The sequence below is a fragment of the Gracilinanus agilis genome, chromosome 5, assembly GCF_016433145.1.
Source record: "Gracilinanus agilis isolate LMUSP501 chromosome 5, AgileGrace, whole genome shotgun sequence".
Classification (NCBI taxonomy): Eukaryota; Metazoa; Chordata; class Mammalia; order Didelphimorphia; family Didelphidae; genus Gracilinanus; species Gracilinanus agilis.
The window spans coordinates 248,279,861-248,292,360 of NC_058134.1; the positions used below are offsets into that span (position 1 = coordinate 248,279,861).

Below are 12,500 nucleotides of genomic sequence, written 5' to 3' on the forward strand. Positions count from 1 at the left end.
AGCTGTAAAACATTCCCATCATAAACCCTGATCCCAAATCTTAAACAAATAAATAAATAAACAAACTAACAAATAAATAAATATATATATGTATGTATGTGTGTGTATGTATGTGTGTATATATATATATATATATATATGTATATATATATATCGTCAGTGGACAGAGTGGGCACATACATAGAGAATACTAGTATAAACATGCATGGTTTTTTTAATAACCTTAATCCTTGCTATTAGAGATGCTAAGGCTGGAGGATCTCATGGGTGTGAGAGTTTTGAACTACACAGTGGGCTAAGTTGATCAGGTATTTGAACTAAGTACAAAATTAATGTTTTAAGCCTCTGGAAATGGAGGTGGGTGGGGTACCAGGTTGCCTAAAGAGTAACAAACTGGCCAAAGTCAGGAAATGAAGAAAGTCAAATCTCCTGTGTTGATCAGAGTGGGCTTGGATTCATAACAGTCTCTATACTTCCAATCTAAGTAAGATAGATAAGGAGACTATTATTAAACTATTAAATCGGGAGGATTCCTAGACTGTAGGAAAACATTTGATAAAGTTTCTTATGCTCTCTTTAAAGAAAAAGGTTAAGAGATGTGAGCTAGCAAATAGTACAATTAAATAGATTCAGAAATGCTTGAATAGTTGGACGCAAGAAGTAGTCATAAATGTTCCCATGTCAATTTGGAAGGTGGTCTTCATTGGGATTCCCTGGGATATGTACATGATTTAATGCTATTTAACAGTATTATCAATGAGTTAGATAAAAGCATACATGTCATATAGAGCAAATTTACATATTACACAATTATTCAATGAAAATTTATTAAGTACATAATATGTTCCAGGTACTGTTCTAAGGATTGGAGGAATGACCTAGAAGGAATAAATTCAGGATTCAAAAAGTTCCTAACCAGCTAGGAAAATGGACTAAATATTATGTCAACATTTGATAACTATTTGTGTAATCACTTCTGAGTTCAAGAAATCTAATTTACAAGCATAGAAATTGGGGAGGAGTGGTTAGTTATCAATTCATCTGACAAGGATGTGGTATTTGTAATGGACTGGAAACTCATTATGAATAAATTAGGGCAGCCAAAAAAGCTAATGAGAACTTGGGATGTTTTAAAAGAGAATTATCTTTCAGTAGAGTGGAGAGGTGATGGTGGTCCTTTTGTACTTTGCTAGTTCTACACATGTTCTATTTTAAGAAGGGGCTTGGTAAACTAGAAAGTTTTCAGAGAAGGAAAACAAACATGATAAAAAATTGAGTTCATGCTATATCATTTGAAGAACTGGGAACAAGTAAAAGATTCAGGAGTATATAATATTTGTCTTCAAGTATCTGAAAGATTGATATATGGAAATGAGATTAGAATTGGTCTGTTTGACCTCTAAGAGGAAAAATGGATGGAAAATATTTTTGATAGTTAATAAACTTTTATTATGCCTCTACTATATGCCAAGGAACAAAGACCAAAAACAATCCCTACTCTGAAGGAACTCACCATCTTCTGGGGGAAGATTACAAGCAAATATTCATGACTAAACAAGATGTAGCCAGGATAAATAGCTAGTGGTAGCAGGAGAAAGGAAATAGCAAAGGGAAAAGAGAGCGCACTGGGAACAGCCAATGGTTTGGAGAGTGATTAGAGAGGGCAAAAAGGGTTACTTTGCTGAGGGAGGGTCTATGTGAAAAGGAGACTCCCTTAGAAATTTGTGAGTGAGATGATCAGGTCTTGAAACCTCCTCTAGTTCTGTCTAGCAGCAGCTGAGAGTCACTGAGGAGGCAGATGGCAGCAGTCATCTAAGCCTGGGGTTTGGGTATTGGTAGCCTGATTTACTCACTGAAGGTGGAAGAGATAGCTAGAGCAGGGCTGGCAGTCTGGAGCCATAGTGAGGCCAAGCTTAGGTGAAGGGTAGGATTCCAAGAGAGAGATGAACAACAGGAGTTTAGGGCCAAAGAAAGGCACATCTGGTTCTTTATCAGGGAGGAGCCCTTGGGAGCAATGGGGAGATCAGTGGGATTTGAGCTAGGACTGAGGGGAGGCCAGGGAAGGCAGGAGGGAGAGCATCCTAGGCAGGGAGTACAGCTCCCCATAAATTCAGGAATCTGGAGATGGGAGATTGAGGATATGGAGAAAGCAGGAGGCAGCTTCCCTTTTCTGTGTATCCATCCCCCAACCAGATGCCTAGCAAACAATCAGGAGCCTCACTGATTGAGAATGTTCTATATGGACTTCTCTGTTTACCTCTTTTCCACACTAGAATAGAAGAAGCTCTCCAATGAAGGCAGACAGCAATTGCTTTCCTTTTGGTTTTGCAATCTAGCCCAGGTGCTTAATGGATACTTGTTGCTCTAATTGAGGCTTAAGCTCCGAAAAGATGGAGACAGAGAATTAGTCTGCGCCCTCAGGGGACAATGAGATCCCAGAAAGATCCCTAGGGAACCTTCTGTCTGAGGAACACAGTTTATTTTGGGATGGGCAGTGGGGAAACTCTCAGGGCAGAAGCAGTGTTGTTCAGAAAGCGCCATAAGTGCTCTTCCACATGCCCTGGTTCCTCTCCACTTTTGTGGGGGCTCTTCTGGTATTGCTGATGGAGGGACAGTGCTGCGACCGCTGTTTCCTTTTTCCTGGCTCCTCCTCTTGAAGGGATGATGGTCCTGGGCCAGCTTTCACCACTTTTGGGCCTCCTCTCATCTCACCTGAGCTGACTGACTGGGGTGTGGGATGGTCAGTATTGGTTTTCATGTCAATGCTCTGTCCCTGGGCCTGTCCAGAGCAAGAGGTGGAGCCTGACTTGGGGAGGACCAGCACCTTCCTGGTTCTGCCTCCTCCTACTCTCCAGCTGAGGTTGAACATGGTCTTCAGGTGGCTGGAGAAGAGAGTTGGGCCACCCCAGAGTGGGGAGGGTCCACAGTGCCAAGGAACCAACCCTCAATGAAAGCTTTTCTCATTGGTTAGGTCAGAAATATTGAGGTCACAGAACCTAAAGACTCAGAAAGGGTTAGGACTCTCACAGGTAAGGAGCTCACTTTGTTGTTGTTTTCTTCTGTATTTTTAAGGGGTTTTCCTTTGCTTTTGAACAAACCATTATTTCCCAGTAACTTCTGTTGCCAGTCCCTACATCCTTATCAAACAAAGGGAACAGTTCAGTGGAACCCCAGTGATCCTACTTGAAGGGTTGAGCTCCCCCTCTGGAGTTCAGAAGAGGAGGCCACCCAGACAGGAAATCCCCTTCCCCAGGAGGGTGCTGGTAAATGGTTCACTTCTGGCTCTCTGGGGGGAATGAAGGCAAGGCTTACCTGTGAGGTTAAACTGCATTTTTAACATTGTCCCCATCACTTTCTTAAGTCTAGACAGTGAATAGAACTATAAACCAAGCCAGAACTTGTAGTGTCTTCGATTTCTGAGGAGGAAACGAGGTATGACGCTCACACGGACCATTTCCCCATCAAGTCCTGTGGAAGTCCCTGACTCCAGCCCACCTCAAGTCAGGGATAAGACAAGATCTTTATCAGCTGGGAACAATTAACCTCAATTAATCAAAGGCTAATTTAGACGAAGGCAATGGTCCCTGTTAGCTTGCCTTGTTGTCGGGCAGGGCCAGCTAGCTAAAATACTGAGCTACTCCTGGAACACAGAGACATTCAAACAAGGGGCGAGCCAGGAAAAACAGGCATAGAGAAGGGGGGATTGAGAGAGAGAAGGAAAGAGAAACAGGAGGGGTGGGCACAGAGATGATAGGAGAGAGAAGAGAGGGAGGAAAGAAAGAGAAAGGAGAGACAGAGATGGAGAGAGACAGGGGAAAGGTAGAAAAACTGGAGAGGAGAAACAAGAGGAGCAGGAGAGAGATGAGAGACAGAAAGAAGAAAGGGAGGGAGAGAGATAAAGAAAAGAGAGAAACAAATAGGAGAAAGAGGAAAGAAACGAAGGAGAGAGAAAGACAGGGACAGAGAGAATGAGAGCACTTCTAGCCATAACTCTGAGGGACAAGGGAAATGGATACACTTTGGCCTTGGTCTCCTCTTTGTGAATGAATAAAGGATTTAGATATTTTCTTTAGGGTCCTGGCCCTGGCAGTATCCTCTGAATAGCTGATACAGAGTCTGGCTTGGTGACAGAAGGCACCTCCCCAAGGAGCTCAATTTTCTTGAGAACCTCAAGAAAAGGATCAGAGACCTCCCGAGAACTGCAAATGACCCTTGGCCACAGATGGTCTCTAAACTTGAACTTACTGGCCCCTGGACTCTGTGTGCTGGTGGGAGTGAGCCATGGACTTGGGTGGGGAGGGGGTCATAGCTCATGAAGCTCACTAAAGGCTATGAACCAATAATTGCAGGGGGAGGCCCCCAGTGAGGGGCTCAAGAGCTACAGCATTTCCTGAACTCTTTCAAACTGAGGGGAGGTGGAGCCCTTTGCCCTTGGGGGACCCATCTTGCCAGCAAGTGGGAGTTGTAAGGAGCCTCACTAAGTATGTGGCACACACAGAATGTGATTTACGGTGCCTTTTCCTGTTGTTTCCACTTTAGTTGTGTTTGTGCTGCTTTCCTGGCTGGGCCCACTTTACTCTTTATCCTTTTTATAGACCTTTCTTAGAGTTTTCATGTCCTAAGAATGGTATTATCCCTGTGTACCAGGCACCATGTTAAGTGCTAGGGATAGAAAAGAAAGGAAGTGCTTGCCTGCTGGGAGCTTTGGCTCCAAAGGGGGAAGACAGCCAGCCCAGAATGCCTTTTGTTGCACCTCCTTAGACCCCCTTAAAAAGGGAGGCCCTGGGAGAAACTACCCAGTGGAAGAAGGAGCTCTGTAGGGCACAGAGAGAGGCCCCCCAGGCAGCCCAAAGTGAGTTAGGAAAGGCAGGAGAGTCAGAAGCCCAGGCCAGCAGTGGGGAGGAGGATGACTCTCTCCTGTACTGGCCCACACAGTTGGTTGAGCTGCTCCTTTATTTGATTCTGCTGATCTACCCAGTTGGTGCAGAGCAGTGATTCCCAAAGTGGGCACTACCGCCCCCTAGTGGGTGCTGCAGCAATCCAGGAGGGTGGTGATGGCCACAGGTGCATTTATCTTTCCTATTAATTGCTATTAAAATTAAAAAAAAAATTTCCAGGGAGCTAAGTAATATTTTTTCTGGAAAGGGAGCAGTAGGTCAAAAAAGTTTGGGAACCACTGGTGCAGAGGGCAGTTAATGTTTTCACTCTCCAGTGGGTCCAGACCACTGTACATCTGCCATTATACTAAGGCTGGCCATCTTTCCATTTGAACATCAGGACAGTTCCCCCATTGCTGTAGGAAAAGGGGGGACACAACCTGTTCTCTGACACCCCTTTGCCTTCCTACTGTTACTATCATTTTCACTATTTCCCTTGAAATCTTTCCCTTTTGTTCCTCCCAATGAATGTTTTCTTATTTTTTAGGTAGCCCCTAGGTTGTTTGGTTGTTATTGAACTTGAGTTGTAAGCTAATTTGGGGAAGTGTTATTATTTTTACCAGGTTGGCACAGCCCAGCACTGAACATAGATGTCTCTCCAGTTGTCAAAGTCAATTCTTTCTTTGTTTTTTTATTTCTTTGTTTCTTTTTTTTAAATGAAAACCCTTACCTTCTGCCTTAGAATCAATAATAGAATTATATTATATATTATATTAATAGAAAATACATATAATAAAATAGAATATATATAATAATTAATAGAATATATATTATAATAATAGAATCAATAATAGAATCAATAATAGAATCAACTGTGTATCAGTTCCAAAGCAGGAGGGTAAGAAAGGCTAGGCAGTGGGGTAAAGTGACTTACCCAGAGTCCCACAGCTAGGAAGTATCTAAGTCTGGATTTGAACTCAGAGCTTCCTGACTCCAGGCAAGCCCCAGTCCCACTCTGTGCCACATTTGTAGAATCATAATTCTGTCTGGTCTTAGGTTCACAGTAAGTGAACTAAAATTGGAATGATACAGTAGATTATGAAGATATCTAATTTCTAGAGTTGCCATTTGTGACCGCAGTGAATCAGAACCCAAACTATGCTGATTTTTCTCCACAAAGAAACCTCAACAAGAATCTAGAAAGACATGAGGTCCCTTTTGTGGAGGCATGGAGGAAGGGGGCACCAGGCCCTGGAAAATCCTTGGGTGGTTCCACTGGGTGTAGCTCTGGGTTATAGTGGGAAAAAATATGGAACTCTTCACAAATTTGTATGTCATCCTTGTGCATGGCTCATGCTAATATTCTCTGTATCATTCCAATTTTAGTATATGTGCTGCCAGAGTAAGCACTAGATGGAAGTTTTAAACATAAAAATTCAAGCATGATGCAAGAAAAAATTTAACAAAAGTAGAATAGGTAAACTTGGGTTCTCTCTTACTGAAGCTCTTCTAGAAAATTCCAGATGAAATTCATCAGTTATATTTTAATAGATTTCTTTTTCAGATATTGTTTTGAGTATATGATGATTGAAATCCTTTCAAATTCTGAAATTCAGTGGTTCTGTGATTCTCTGAACCTTTCCCTCTCATTTCCCATGGCACTTATTGCCTGTTTTCTAATAGTTCATTATGTATTGTTTTCAATTAATCAACAAGCATTTATCAAGTGGTTTCTATATACCAAGCATTGTGCTAGGCACTGGGAGTTTTTTAAAAATGAAGTAATTCTTGTTCACAGGGAATTTATGTCCTGTCAGGAGAGACAATATTGGCATACACAGGCAAATACTGAATAAATACAAAATATATACAAGATAGGAAGGAAATGAAGTAAAGAAGTAATAAATTCCAAGCATTTCAGAGAGCTTGTTAAGAGGCATGAAGAAAGAAGATTGAGTGTCCTATGTGAAAAACAGCTAGGACAATTTGACTGTAATATGATATGTGAAGAAAGGAAGAATCATGAGGCTAGAAGGATAGGTTATGAAGAGCCTTAAAAACAACAGAAAAAATGAATATATAATTGATCTTATAGGCAAGAGGGAGCTCCTGGAAGTTAGTGAGAAGGGGAGTAGATAGATCTAGGGTAAGAAAAATCTCTTTAGCAATTGTGTTGAGATTTTCTCTTATTATTGAAACAAGGAGCCAAGATGATAGCTTATTGACAGCAAAAGCTGAAACTTCTCTGACTATCCTTCCAAGCCAATTTTTAAAAAGTGCTTCAAAACTACAAGAATTAAAGCCCAACACCAAGATAGAGTTGGAGGACTCTCCTGCTGAACACAACTTGAAAGGTAGGTAGAGAGAGAGTCGATTTTTATGGGATAAGGGGGAACTGGAAGCAAAACTGCACACAGAGGAATGCACCTATTGTGCTAGGTCCTGTGATTGGGTGTAGGCTAACTTTGGGATGCTGTGATGGGGGCTACACCAGCAAAAGAGCTCCTCAGACCCACCCCTTAAAGTTCTAGGCCCTAGCAGCAGCTGGTAGTGAGGTCCAGAAGTCCATCAGACCGGGCCTTTTCAAGCCTCTGAAGCTGCATTGAAGACTTAGCCCCAGGGCAAACCAGTAGAGTAGACAGAATTGGCAAGAAGCTTGCAGAATTCCCATTCCATAAGCAAAAAAAAAGAGGCTGGGAAAATGAGCAAACAACAGAAAAAAACTTAACCCTTGAAAATTTCCAGGGGTGGGGGGTAGGGGGAAGCAAAGAACCAAACCAACAGTGGATAGTGAGATCCAAGTAACTACAAGCAAAACTTCAAAAACAAAACAAAACAAAACAAAACCAACAAATCCAAAACAGAAACTGATCTCAAGCTCTGAAAGAACTCAAAAAGGAATTAAAAAATAAAATAAGATAAGTTGAAGAAAAATGAGAAGAAATGAAAATAATGCAAAAAAAGAACAGTTTAAGAAACATAATTAGTCAATTAGAAAAAGTGGCACAAAAATCCTATGAAGAAAAAAGTGCCATGAGAAATAGAATGGACCAGATGGAAAAGGAGGATAAAAAAGTCATGAAAGAAATTTAATCTTTAAAAATTAGAATTGGTCGATTAGAAGCTAATGACTTTATGAGGCATCAAGACACGATAAAAAAAAAAGAAAATATGAAATGTCTCATTGATAAAAACAACTGACCTGGAAAATAGATCCAGGTGAAACAATTTAAGAATTATTGTACTATCTGAAATCTATGACCAAAAAAACCCCCCAAAACGCCTAGACATCATATTGAAAGAAATTATCCAAGAAAACTGCCCTGATATTCTTGAACAAGAGGGCAAAATAGACATTGAAAGAATCCACAGATCCCCTCCTATGATAAATCCCCAAATGACAACTCCCAGGAATGTCATAGCCAAGTTCAAGAGCTCCCATGCTAAGGAGAAAATACTATAAGCAGTCAGAAAGAAAAAATTCAAATATTATGGAGCCCCAGTCAGGATTACACAGGATCTGGCAGTTTCCACATTGAAGGACTGACTTGGAATATGATATTCCAGAAGGCAAGAAAACTGTGTTTACAACCAACCATCACTTATCCATCAAAACTGACAATATTCTTTCAGGGGAAAGTTTGGTCATTTAATAAAATAGATTTACAAGCTTTCCTGAAGAAAAGTCCAGACATTATTGAAATAATTCCCATTCTCATCTCAACTAGATTGTAAGTTTCTTGAGAGTAAGGATCTATGAAAAAGTTTTTTTCCTATAATATCTAGAAAAGTGTTATGCACAGTAGCAATTCTAATTGCAGGTTGGATAAATGAGTGTATGTGTGAATGAAAGAGGGTTCAAGTGAGTAAATGAGAGGGAATCCAAGTGGATTAAACTGTTTGAAATTCAATAATTTACTTAGAACTATATAATAACTATGAATTTTTCTACATGATACCAACACATGTAGGTGACAAATTAAGTTAATCATTGTTAATTTTTGGATAATGAGAAATAGTTTCATTTTAAATTTATTGTTTGTGTCACAATATCTCTGAGTACACTCTCCCAATTCACACTTCTACTAGTGGTTTGGTTCCCTAGAGAGAAGCATCTTTATTTTCCCCTTAGACTTTTAGAGTAACTGAGGGGTTGTAGCTTTTAATATTATTGCTCACAAGCCACCCTCTCAGATTCCCCATATAAATTATCAAATAGAAATTTATTATCTTCTAGAAAAAAAGCACTTATCTTCTAGAAAAAAGGTAAATATAGTTGCAAAATATTCTTCCCCAACCCAAGAGCTCATTCTCCCTTTATACATACACAATGTCTTGAGAAAATGGCCTTGAAATAAAAGTATAATAGGCATGAAGCCCCCCTAAAGATAAATCAAACTCTTGGCTGGGTTTGGAAGACTAATCTCCATTGAGTAGTCATTATCCTGGAAGTTACTGCCATTTTCTGGAGACTTTCAATCCACCTCCATCTGCAGACTATCTGATTCCTTGTCATCAATCACTACCTTTATGGTTGACTCTGTCAGTGACTCCAGTCGCCATTGGAAGATTTATGATAGATCTCTCACAAGTCAGCTGAGGATTCCCATATCTGTATGCTCATTTACCTAAGATCAAGAAGGAATAAAATTAAAATAAAGAGATATCATACATGACAATCTGATAAGAGAAAAATGGCTATCTTTCTTTTCTACTTGGCAACTCATAGAAGTCCTCTTCAATCAAGAGAATTTTTGTAGAAATCTTTAAATGTATTCTCAGCTTTCGTTCAGCCTCCACTGAGTTATCAGTCTTTCTATCTCTTCAGCCAACTAGAAGATTCCATCACCACTCAGTGCCAACCTCCCCATCAATCATGGTCAGAAATATGCTCACCAAACCTTCACCAGAATTAGGCAGGGGATATCTGGGCATGCTCTATATGATCTACCAGGAAGGACAAATACAATTATATACTGAGGGCTTGGCCCTCATTGGCCAGTCTTCCCATTATAATTGATTTAGCTGGGATTTGGCATATAAAGAATCTCCATTTGTACAAGAAATGCAAAAGAAAGAAAAAAGAAAAAGTTAAAGTATTTTGGACATAGAAGTTCACCATTGAGGGAGAAGTTAGAGACTTTGTTTTTGCCATGAATTTTCTAAAAGTGACTTTTTCATGGCCTCAGGAAAGATCCTCCATTATAATACCTCCTTGCTCTGACAGTGAAAGATGATTCAGAAAGTGAACACCCATTAACTCAGGGAGTATATGCCTATCCAAGCCCCATAAGAACCTCACCTCTGCCTCAAGGATATAGCACTTATTGCCTTGACAGATTTACAGGATTCTTCAGCCAAGACAAACAGAGCCACTACCCTAATCCAATCTCACTATATATGGCTCTGGATCACCTCTCCCTGAGGGGCAGGGTTGCTCAGAACACCCTAATAGAGCTTATTAAAACATGGGCAAACTTGACCCTCCATGAGAAATCCCATTTCTTATCAATGACTGTTGGTAGCCTAGCTTCAGTCAGCCTGGTCATTTTTTCATACATCTTGATACCAATCCAACCTTTTGGCCACATATCTATCTATTTGATACATAATCTTCCCAGGAATGCCTGATGCCAGTGCTTCCCGAATTCTATCTGGTTTCACTACTTCTGTGAGAAGCCTTACCTTCTTTCCTGTCTGCATAATGTCTGAGCATCAAGGACTACTTCCTTCTTCTTCTTCTTTTTTTAGAAATACCTACTTTTTGCTGATAAAATCGAGAATCTCAGCCCTGAACTAAGTAAACCTGTACCCACTTTTATCACAGAATGATTTCCATATTGTTGAAGGCCAGAGTATAGAGGTTCTTTGCCCTTTTTTAGTGTCATTTACCCTTTGCCAGTATGGTGAAGTTTATGGACACCTAAGAATAATATTGTGCCTTTTTAAAATAACTCTTTGGTTCTACCTTAGTATTACTTCTAAAGAGGAGTGGCAAGGGATAGATAATCAGGGGTTAAGTGGCTTGCCCAGGGTCACACAGCTAGGGAGTGTCTAATGCCAGATGTCCTCCTGACTCTAAGTCTGATGCCCTATCCATTGTGCTCCCTAGCTTCCTCTAGAATAATATTTTAAAATGCATTCAATAAAATATATTGAATTACAAAGAAAGTCAAATATATTGGAATGCAATTATTAAAATAATAAATTTGTGTAAAAGTATACAGATCCCAGTTTAAAAACTCCTACTGGAGAGCTTGAATTAAGCCTCAGGAACTTTTAGCAGTGTGACCCTGAGCAACTCACCTAATGTCTCTATACCTCAGTTTCCTCATGTGTAAAAAAAGTTGGGCCCCTAAGGTTCCTTACAGCTTCAAGTCTATGATCCAATGATTATCACCAACCTCTTCAAGTCAACTTCATTCAATAGCAGCATCTTCTATTATTGTAGCAAATGCACTGCACAGAGGCTCCTAAGCTCTATGGCTATATGTCTCTGCTTGGAAATCCTTCCACCTGGAACGTGCCTGGGGCAAGACCATCACTCTCTAAGTGACTATTCTCTTGCTCATCTTGTGCCTAGCCAATTCCATGCGCCTTATACTTGTGGCAGGTGTCTTTCCAAGGTCTCTGACATCTGGTCCCCAACCCTCCTGGAATAGCTGCTCTCCACTGAGGCAACCAGACTCACTCAGTTGGAAGAACCAGAAAAGTTTGCCTTAACACAGTATTCCAGAGTTATTGATATATTGTTCTTGTTAGTTTTATGGTCTTAAAATCAGCAACAGATGGCAGCATGTCTTATGTGGATCTGACAAAACCATATGTATAATTTTAACACAGATCATGTGATTCACTGCTTTATTGACCCCCACACAGGTCCTTGTGAATATGGAGCCTCATTGTTATTATTATTATTTAATTTTCATTTTTCTAGATTTTAATATTTTTTCTGATATTTTGAATTCGTATGAAGTATTTATTTTAATTTTTAAAAAATTATGTAATTTTCTACTGAAAAAAGTCCTCATTCAATGCCTTATTGTGGCATGGGGGTGATTTTACAAGCACTGACAAATTCCACTATGCCAAAAAGACTGAGTTTAGTCCCAGCAATGCCTATGCTGACTCTTGGAAAGTCAGTCTAGGTAAGTATACAGAGGCTCATTAATAGTAGATTGGCTACTAGATAAATAATTCCTTGGCTACAGCAACCCAGCAGAATGTAATAAAGGTGTCTGATTTGGAATCAGAAGACCTGAAATTAATTCACCTGCCACCTGTACAACCCTTTGTCAATTGGCCTAACCTCAATGGGCCTCAGTTTCCTCACCTGTAACAAAGGTGTTGGATTTTGACGATCTTAAAGTTTTTTTAATCACTTAGCCCAGTGCCTCAGAGCTTTGCATAATTCCTGCAATTATAAATGTTTAGTAAATGCTGTTGACTGACTGATTGACTTCTAGGCTAAATCTATGCTACTAAATCTGATTCTACAAAAGCAGGGAAAATACCACATGTCTTCCAGTTTTATGCAGCCCTTTTCTGATAATGTAGTGACAGTGGCACTAAAGAGTGTCAAAAAGGTTCATTTTATTGAATTCTATGAATTTTATTTTATGA

At 40.0% G+C, this 12,500-nt stretch overlaps 1 non-coding gene across 1 annotated transcript; it reads right to left on the reverse strand.

Moving 5' to 3' along the window:
* Positions 1-6,180: 6,180 nt before the first annotated feature.
* On the reverse strand, positions 6,181-6,287 carry LOC123250860. The gene has a single exon (XR_006506476.1). It is a non-coding gene; the product is annotated as a U6 spliceosomal RNA (small nuclear RNA).
* Positions 6,288-12,500: the final 6,213 nt, after the last annotated feature.